The sequence below is a fragment of the Chlorocebus sabaeus genome, chromosome 21 (assembly GCF_047675955.1).
Source record: "Chlorocebus sabaeus isolate Y175 chromosome 21, mChlSab1.0.hap1, whole genome shotgun sequence".
NCBI lineage: Eukaryota > Metazoa > Chordata > Mammalia > Primates > Cercopithecidae > Chlorocebus > Chlorocebus sabaeus.
Genome location: NC_132924.1, coordinates 98,091,022 through 98,101,538, shown reverse-complemented (window position 1 = coordinate 98,101,538; position 10,517 = coordinate 98,091,022). Strand labels below are relative to the sequence as shown.

Sequence of the window (10,517 nt, the reverse complement as noted above, 5' to 3'; positions counted from 1 at the left end):
TAAAACATGCATTTACAGTTGCCCAAATATGTTTTCATTTTCACACGTAAAAAGAAATACTACAAGGATTTAATTATAACAAGACTTTGACTTTTGTGGCAATATGATAGGTTAATGTTTGTGTACCTTCTCTAAAGAAAGAAATAAACTAGGACCCAGCAGGGCAGCCTGAATGCTGTCTAGCAGCTGTCACGCTGGAAATTTGTCGTATGGATTTCATAATAATAGAAATTAGCTGGCAACTCTTCAACACATCAGGCAAAAACGCTGCCATTCCTTTTAGAATTTTGTAGTACAGAAGAGAAATGCTGGGGAAATTAATGCAGTCTTATGGAGGTGATAATTGTTAAAGAAAATAAAAGGATTAATAGCAGCCTGTAGTGTGAAATGTGCAATTTACTGCAAGAATCCATGAATGAGGGTCTAAAACACTACTTTCAAAGGAATAATACTGAAGGTACTCAACAGCTGCCTTTACTTCATTCTACAGATATTTCAAACTTCAAAGTTTGGCTACTACAAGTGTTAGGCAGACAAAGACTGGCAGGATCCTGTTGGGAAATGATGCACAATGAGGTAGTTACTAAAATTAAGAGCAATGACATTAACCAACAAGGGTTTTTCCAAAGGAAGGTTATTCCAAATTCTTCTTGGAATGTCAGCCAAAATATCATATGTCACCTGAAATCTTCTAACTCTGAATATTAATTATTTAATCTAAAATTTCTCACAGAAAGAATATTTTAAAAAGATGCATTTTCATCTTTTTCCTGCCTCTGAGAATAGCTCTAAAAGGAGATCATAAATCCTACTTCAAATACAATTTGTTCCTCTAACATTTGGGGTTTAACCAATGAATTCTATTTATGGATTGATAAAATGGAAACAAAAAAATGGAACTCATCTGTCAATACCTCGTTCCCGTGTTCTCTCTTGTTTTGATACATCATAATGAAGAGTGACTTCAGCCTGGAACACTCTTTGATTTGAATCTCAGTTTAGACATTCCTTCCTTTACAAATAGTTTCTCGATTCTTCCAAACATTAGAAATTTATGAGATAATTTTTGGCTGTTATTTTGTTTTTATTTGTCCATAAAATAAATTGGGGCTAATGTTGCCCCAATTTTTTTTTTAACTTTTAAGTTCCAGAGAACATGTGTAGGTCTGTTACACAGGTAAACATGTGTCACGGGGGTTGTTCTACAGATTATTTCATCACTGAGGTATTAAGTCTAGTACCCACCAGTTATTTTTCCTTATCCTCCCCTCCTCCCGCCCTCCACCCTCCAATAGGCACCCATGTGTCCAGGAGTTCTTATCATTTAGCTCCCACTTAAAAGTAAAAATATGAAGTATTTGGTTTTCTGTTCCTGCATTAGTTTGCTAAGGATAGAATTTTTATGCTTTCAAAAATGTAGGATTTGTATAATAATATATTAGAAAAACATAAATGTTTAGTGTTCTTAATGTGCTTTGATAATATCATATATTTCTCCTCTCATAGTACTTAGCACACACTATTGGATGAATTTATTTAATTTTTCCCTTTTCTAATCTTATAAATGCTGAGAAAGCAAAGAACACTGATATACAGTAAGCTCTGCATAAATACATGGAATGAAATGATAGATAAATTCAAATAGAGTATTTATAAAAATTCACATAGTAAAGTTCTGACTCAGAATACAATTAAGATTTTGGACAGCATTATAAAAATAAAAGCCAACCAAAGCACCAAAAATCAGAGAAAGATGGCTTACATAAACAAAGCATTTAGAAAATACTTTTAAAATGTGGAAAATAGCAATGAATGTTAACAGTAGATGAAGAAAATTCAGAAAGTAAATTCATAAGCAGTATGAAAATTGTGCTAGTTATTTTGTCATGATTTTTTTAAAAAATATTAAATGAAGCCATCCATTTTGTAAAGGAAGTCAAAAACAGAAATACAGGAATCCAGAACAAAGATAGTGAGTGAGGCAACAGAAGAAATAAAATGTGATCTGTTAGAACTTGGGAAAGAATTAGAAAGAAAGAAAAATAAATGCAAAAAGGAAGACAAAATTTGAAGGAATGCAAAGGAGAGAAGAAACATATAAAAATATATTATAGGGGGCACAGATTATAAAAGTTGAAGTGTCAAGCACGAAGAATGGAGATAAAGACACAAATAGGAAAAATTAGAGAGACTGTAATAAATATAGAAGACAGGCAAAATAATAATGGGAGTCTTGAAAAAATGAATAAATATTTATACAATTCTAGAAAAATGTTATTAAATACACATACTAGAAGAACACACAGTCAGCTAGAGAAGTGATCCAGAATGATTAATACTGAGTATAGTCATTAGACTTTAACAATACAGCAACAAATAGGAGGAAAAAAATATGGTAGGATTCAAATTTCTCTGCAGCTATAGAAAATATCAGAATAGTATTGAGCAATATCTAAAGACAATTAAAAGAGAAAGTATAAGCTCAGGCTTTATTAAAGCCAGGATATAAAGTATGAAGCCGCATTTTGCAGGACCAGCTTCCCTGCAAATGTCATGTACAATAATTCTAGAAATATTGTCTCTATGAACTTTCTTAAGGCTCTATTTAGGGAATTGCCAAAGAAATCATGAAACTAAAAGTCAGTGAGACAGAAATAACCTAATTACAGAACTTTGACTAAAATAAAAATGGAAATTAAAGTGGGTCGAACCACACAATTTCAATTTCCATTGTTTCTTCTTTCCTCCTGCATCTTTGCATTTTCATCTGGAGTTTTGTTTTTTTTTTTTCCTGCTTGAAGACCCTTTAGTGTTTTCTTTAGTGCTGTGTTACTGATTACAAATGTTCACGGTTATTGCTCATCCCAAAGTTTATATATTTCATTTTCATTCTCAATGAAATTTTTCACTCAATAAAGGATTTTGATTGGCATTTTTTTCCTGGCAAAAAGTTACTTGTCAGTGATCATTGCTGCTTTTAAGTTCATCTGTCTTCTTTAAATTTAGCTACTTTTAACATTTGCTTGTATTTCTCCTAAATTCGCATTATCTCTGTTCTGTCTCAAAATAATTCCACTTACATATCTTAGACTCTTATTTTCTGTTTTGAGGTGTCCATGCTCATTCTGGGTATCTTCTTCTGACCAGTATATTATTAATAGTTCATAGATGCTACTCTCAACAGCATCTAATGGGCTGCTAAACCTTTATCACTTATTTCTAAATTTGACTATGATACTTTAGTCCTAAAATTTCAACATTTTATAGTTTTCAGTTTTCTGCCAGATTTTCTAGTTTACATTATGTGTCCTTTAACAGAGTAAAATTGTTATTTCAGGGGTTTTGATAGATCAGTACCTAGAGCCCTGTGAATCTTTTCTGATGCTTGTTTCTGCTGGGTTTTGTTCAGTTGGTCTTTCCCCTTTATATACCTGGATATCTTGGATACTTTTATGTTCCAGACCTTGTTTTTGCAAAACTGGCTGCATAAATAATTTTTCTTAACCTAAGATAGTGTTACTTTCCTCTAGATATGATTTATCTTTTGTTTCTGCCAGAGCAATATAAACATGGGATTGATTACCTTTATCTGCTTTTAGAAACTGAAATATCCCAAAGCTGACTTGAGAGTTTGCAAGGGTGTTTATCTGTCCAGTTGACCTTTACTTTTGGGTTGCAGCTTCTTGGAAGCCCTCCTCAAAGCTACAGGTATCCATCAGAGCCAAACTCCCCTTGCACACAGATTTCCGCTCTGGTGATCTGTAATAGAATTAGAGTTGGATTCTTTTCTGATGCACTTCACAACTAATAACTACCAGCAGAGATTCAATTATAAAAATAAAGAAGCTATTGAAGTACTGAAGAAAACTACGGAGAACTTTTATATAAACTTAGAGTGGAAAAAGATGATCTAACCATGACTTGCGATTCAGAACTCTCACAGAAAAGACTGATAATTTTTGCCATATAAAAAACTTTAAGCAAAACCTCTTTGCACATCAAGAAATACCATAAATTCAAAGAGCAACCCAGAAAAAATATTTATAATTCTGTCACAGACAAACATGGACTCTTGCTAGAATATATAAATATCTAAAAATGAGAAAAAATGAAAAATGGGTAAGGGTTATGAAATTACAAAAAAATGTAAGCAGTCTTTAAACACAAACAGATGCTCAAACTAACTAATAATGATTTAAAAAACAGGAGTTAAGCCTACTCTGAGGTGCCATTTTATTTTAACACATTGGCAAAAACTGAAAAGTTCAAGAAAACACTCCATCAGTGAGGCTATGGGAAAACAGGTATCCTCATATGTTGCTGATTGGAGTAGATACTGGTGCAATTCTAACCAACAAAACTTTGTCAATAACTATCAAAATTGCAGCAATATTTTACACAACAACCAAACACATGACATATTTCTCACATATACTTGCATAGGTGAAAAATGATATACAGGTTGAGTATCTTGAATAAAAAAAATCTGAAATGGTTAAAATCCTAAATTTTTTGAATGCCTATGTGGAGACTGAAAGTTTGCTGTTGTCTGTTGTTGCTGTTATTCAAAAGCAAGTATTCTGATGATGCTACTGTGCTGCTTTGTTACCCTGAACACATCATTTTTTCACTATATGAAGAGTATGTCATACATTTCACTGTTAAGTGCTTATGTGGGAATAAGAGTAAGACAATGATTACTTTATTGGTAGCATGTAAATTCAGAGTCAGGAATGGTGGCAACCACAGATTGTTCACAAACATCAAATGTGGCTGAGACAGTGACATCTTTGCTTTCTGATGGTTCAGGATACACAAACTTTGTTTCAGGCACAAAATTATTTAAAATGTTGTATAAGATCACCTTCAGGCTATGCATAGGTGTGTATTAAACATAAATGAATGCATGTAAAGACTTGGGTTTCCCAAGATATTTCATTAGGCATATGAAAATTTCCAAAATCCAAAATACGAAACACTTCTGGTCCCAAGCATTTCAGATAAGGTATACTCAACCTGTGTATGCACAAGCTTATTCATTGCAGCATATTGTCTAATAGCAAAAATTTACATTTGTAATATTGAAATGTGCACCTGTATGAGACAGATCAAGTAAATTATGGTTACTTTATGTGAACTCAGATCATTGTTTTTACTTTCATAGATATACCACAGGCCTAACATTTTTATTTTTATATATATAATTATTGTATATAAAATTAAATGCTTATTAACAATATACACTAAAATTAAAACAGTAACATAAATTAACACACACCCTATAAGTAAGAAAACAAAAACTTTTGGAAGCATTCCACGCTGACTTTGTGTATTTCTGTACAAACAGGAAGAAAAAGGGCTTTGTCAAGAAAAGGAGAGAATGAGAAAGAGGTTCTATTGGAATATATCATCCAATAATCTGTTTTAGGAGAGCATATGAGTGATGTGGTATATTTTATAAGCCTTTCAATAATAGAACATAATTGAATTATCTTCAGAATCAAGTGACAAATTTGGTGGAAATAAAATTCTTACATCAAAATATTTTTCCTTCAAACTTCCAAAGAAAAGACCCCTGCCACACCCAAGACTAGACCAGGTTACATACATATACTTACACACATACATGCACACATACACACACACACTCACAAACACACCCCTTGCATATCACCTTTCGTTGCAATATCATATATATAATTATTTCACTATGGAGTGGCTTCTCCACCATCCTGCAAATTCCATAATAATAAAGAATGTGCCTATTTTATTTGCATCTTTTTTCATATAGGTTTGTGTCAGATACAGATTGTGTACAATAAATGAATAAATGAGCAAATGAACAAATTCAAATAAATCCATAAAATGCCTATGTGTTTTTCTTTATTTTCTTCTGCTATTTATAATTAAAGCAAAAGTATCTAAGGAAAGGTACATTTTGCTCTGTAGTGAATACGCTGTATAGTCTAAGCATATGCTTAAAGGGTTTTTAAATTCTATTTTGAATTTAGTACAAATCTGTTCATGAAGCGTTTTACGGTCTGTTTTTTGTTTGTTTGGTTTTTTTTGTTTGTTTGTTTGTTTCTTGAGGCAAGGTCTTGCCATGTCACCTTGGAGTGACATGGAGTGCAGTGACACAATCACGGCTCACTGCAGCCTCGACCTCCTGGGCTCAAGGGATCCTCCTCCCTTAGCCTCCCAAGTAGCTGGGACCACAGGTGCACATCACCATGCCCAGCTAATTACCCTGTCTCTACAGTCTGTATTATAGAACTTTTTTAAAAATTTGGAATAATTTGGATTCCAAAGTTAATTATGTCCATTATTAATGCAAGAGTTTGGGCAAAAGTGTAAAAAACAATAATAGCTAACACATAGTGCTCCCTTATGTGTCAGATACCTTTCCAGGAGCTTTATTAAACATACAAGTTAATTCCAAATTAATTCTGTGATGTTATGTTAATTTTATATCGATGAGTCATCTGAAACAAGCAGAGGTTAAGAAAGTTGTCCAAAGTAAGGAAGCCATGTGGGAGAGAAGAGATTCTTTTTTTTTTCAATGTTCAGTTTCCTTTAATGACCCCCATCTCCCTGAAGGGGCAGATGCAGGCAGCTAGGCATTGGCAAGAGATGTTCACTTGAAGATCGTGCCCTGATTGAAGTCTTGGCCAACTTGCTGGAAGGCCCCCTCCCAGGAAAAGTACTCTCGAACTTTCGCTATGGATATATTTGGATTCCAAGTGTCTCCTCACTGCCAGGATCCAGTTTCCTCCGTGTGTATGATTCATAGTCCACCTGCCAATTTGCACTCAGAGGAAAGGCAAGCTCCTGGCCTCGGAAGACCCAGACTCTAGAAATGGAGCTGCTATTGTTGGTTCCAAAGGGGATGAAACTGGTGAAGGCATTCTTCCTCAGCTTGTCCAGTCGCTGGAACATTCCAGTGATGAGATTGCAGCTCATGAAGATCTGACTGAGTGAGTTCATCCGGCCAGCGATACTCTTGAGTATCACAGGGACTAGCCATCCTCATCAAAGTGCTCCCAAAAATATGGCAGTGCCACAGGGAGTGTGTCCTTGTTGGAGTCCTTGCTGCTTAAATTCATCCAACGCGGCCAGGTGCGGCAGCTCACGCCTGTAATCCCAACACTTCGGGAGGCTGAGGCTGGAGAATCACGAGGTCAGGAGTTTGAGACCAGCCTGACCAACATGGTGAAACCCCATCTCTACTAAAAATACAAAAAATTAGTTGGGCGTAGCAGTGGGCGCCTGTAATCCCAGCTGCTCAGGAGGCTGAGGCAGGAGAATCACTTGAACCGGGGAGGTGGAAGTTGCCATGAGCCGAGATCGCGCCACTCACTGTACTCCAGCCCGGGCGACAGAGTGAGACTCTCCTCAAAAAATAAATAAATAAATAAATAAATAAATAAATATTCATCCAACACAAAGGTACTCTTGGACAGGTAAGCGGAGGGGTCCTTGGCCTTAGGCTCAGTGGCCAGCACCTGCTTACATTCATCCATCACCTCCTCAGGAGCAGTGGCAGCCGCCATTTTCTTCTCCTTCCACTCAGCCTGGGGCTCTGCTTCTCTTCTGTGAATCCTGCTCTTTCCATGGGGTGTCCTTTTTAGGTTGCCTCTCGGCAAACTTTTTAGCATCAAACTGGGCCATCTTCTCACGCAGGTTCACGTCCCCAAAGACAGCCGGGAACTTAGACTGGTTAATGCAGGTGAGGGACCAGCGGTTATAACATGTAATATATACAAATAAATACATATAATATATTATATTATTTTAATATTTTAAAATATATTACAAAATATTTTATATCTTGTATATAATATATAAATTATATATAGATAAAATAACATACATTTTATATATAATTATATATTATAATAATGATATATATTATAAATATAATAAAATATATTACAAAATTGGGAAAGGCTTGGTGGAAAGAAGGTTCTATGACCTGCTTATACTGCCGCAACAGGGTGCAGACGACTGTGATGCCAGCCAGTCACTCATTCAACCAGCAGAAAAGTCCTCATCTTCAAGTGAGCGTCCAGCAGCCCCAGAATTCGCCTCACTTCCTCCTTTGCATTCTGAGTGGCCTGCTTGTTGTGGTGCCTGATGCCCATGCTGGGGAACACCCAGGTCCTGGCTGGGGGCGCTCTACCGCTATCAGCAAAGCTCACCCACTGCGCCACCTACTGCTTCGGGTGTACTTCCCTGCAGCAACTCATTGCTCCATAGTAGGTAATGGCATTGCGCTCAAACACACAGAACCCGCAATCACCCACAAATGCTGGATACTTGTCAGCAGGAAATTTGCAGAGAAATTCAGGGGTGCGATTGGTTTGGCCAAAGTGGAAGTGGAGTGGTGCGGACAGCGCATGGACCTGAGCCCCGCTGTATTGAGCAGCAATGAGGGCCCTGAAGGCCCTCCAGTTTTCAGGATATGTGTACAGGGTCCCAGCTGCCATGGTGATTCCGCAGAGAAGGAGCAAGAAGAGATTCTTTCTGAGGTTTAAGATACATACCATCTATATGTGCTTAAAATATACATTCATATGCATAGAAAAGATACGTGAAAGAAGCTCAGCAGAGGCTACTTCCCAAGAGGACTGCAGGACTTAGGATCTACAGTGAGAGGAGGATGAATAGTTTACTCTAAATGTTTATCTTTGTACTGTTTGAAACGTTTACTATGTGCATATGTCATATTGCCAGTTAAAAGAAGAGACAGAGCAAATCCTACCTACCCTGAAATGTGTGTTTTGTTCCACTTGGCACGAAATGCCAAATAAAGGGAGGAAAGCCGAGGCCCGAATTGTCAATATCGTAGTCTTGCGCATGGCCAGTCCTGTGTAGCAAAGAAAGTATTTCGGATAATTTATAAATATCGAAGTATGTATTTTATACATTCTATATCTATGCCTTTGGAGAAAAATATATTACAAAAACAAAGTGTAACTTGTATCACTTTATTTGAATTATTTTACATGTTGATTTACTTTAGAAAGCCATTGTGAAATGTGCTTCTACTGTAATATACGACTGTGTGTTGGTCACTTTATTAATAGAATAATTGCATTGTGCTTTTCTTCACATGTACTGCTACTCAAAAGTATTTCTTTGAAAACGGCACTGACTTTTTGATTCCCACAATTCAAGTCTTGTAATCATTCAACATCAAATAGGGAGCAAAACTCATCATTTTCAAAGCTACGCTGAGGTGGCATTATGACATATCATTCTAAGATATTGTTTCACTTGTCAGAAAAACACCTGTAGAAAGAATTAGTCTATTTGTCTATTTCAAAGGGACTTTTTTTAAAACGCTGAAATCTGAAAAACAAAACAAACAAAAAAAAATGATAAAGGACAAGACTTGTAGTAGGATGAGCCACTGTTATTTTGCCTTCTCCTCAATCCAACGCACAAAAGAAGTACTTGTTTGGCAAATTAGTAAATGGTGGTATTATTTACTGAAGTTGACTATACAACATACTCAAACAAGGATAGTTTGAGAATAAAAGGATGTATTATCCACTATCCTCAACAATCTAACGCAGAAGCAGAAAACCAAACACCGCTTCTCCCTTGTAAGTGGGAGCTGAACAATGAGAACACATGGACACAGGGAGGGGAACATCACACACTGAGGCCTGTGGGAGGTGGGCAGGGGGAAAGAGAGCATTAGAAAAAGTAGCTAAAGCATGCTGGGCTTAATACCTAAGTGATGGGTTGATACGTGCAGCAAACCACCACGGCACACATTTACCTATGTAACAAACCTGCACGTCCTGCACATGTACCCCAGAACTTAAAAAAAAATTAAGAATTGTTAAAAAGATGCAATACCAATAATTACTCTATGACAACAGGTGTAAGCTAAGACTGTCCCAGGCATATCAGATAGCTTTTGCTACATAGCATACTAGCCATTGGATTTAAACAATATATTTTTTTAATTTCATGATTCTATGGGTCGCTTAGGAGGATTTTGTGGCTTGGGCCTGCTTGGCTGATTTTCTCTGGACTCATAGATAGAATGCAGGCCAGTTGGTGGCTGAATGTTCTAAGATAGCTTCTGAATCATTCTAGGCTCACAGCTCTGGCAGTTGTCAGCAAATGTGCAGCTTGTCTTATTATCCACAGGGTTGGCTCTTCCACATGATAACTATGGCATTCTACAGGCAACAAAAGTTGAATCTAAGACCTCTTGAAGCCTGGGTTCATAACTCGTACATCTTGTACCTCATCATTTTTACTATATTTGATATATTAAGGAAAGTTACAAGGTCAGTCCCAGATTTAAAGAGTGGAGAACTAGACTCCACCATTTGATGAGAGTTACTGACAAGTATTGTGACTATTTGTGCAATCCAAAACTCTAGGCACACTAGAATATATGATCAGCCTGCATTTTCTGAAATGAGGAAAGCTAAAAGAAGTACAGCTTCTTTCCAAATACCACAAAACAAAGGCTATGCTCCTGCCCTGTGACTTCA

At 36.4% G+C, this 10,517-nt stretch overlaps 1 pseudogene across 1 annotated transcript; it reads right to left on the bottom strand.

Annotated features, from left to right (window-relative positions):
* Positions 1–6,634: 6,634 nt before the first annotated feature.
* Positions 6,635–8,486, bottom strand: LOC103226832 (elongation factor 1-gamma-like; annotated as a pseudogene). The gene is made up of 3 exons (XR_012090073.1): positions 7,938–8,486; positions 7,428–7,747; positions 6,635–7,094 (listed from the first exon to the last, which is right to left on the bottom strand). The product of XR_012090073.1 is annotated as an elongation factor 1-gamma-like (transcript).
* Positions 8,487–10,517: the final 2,031 nt, after the last annotated feature.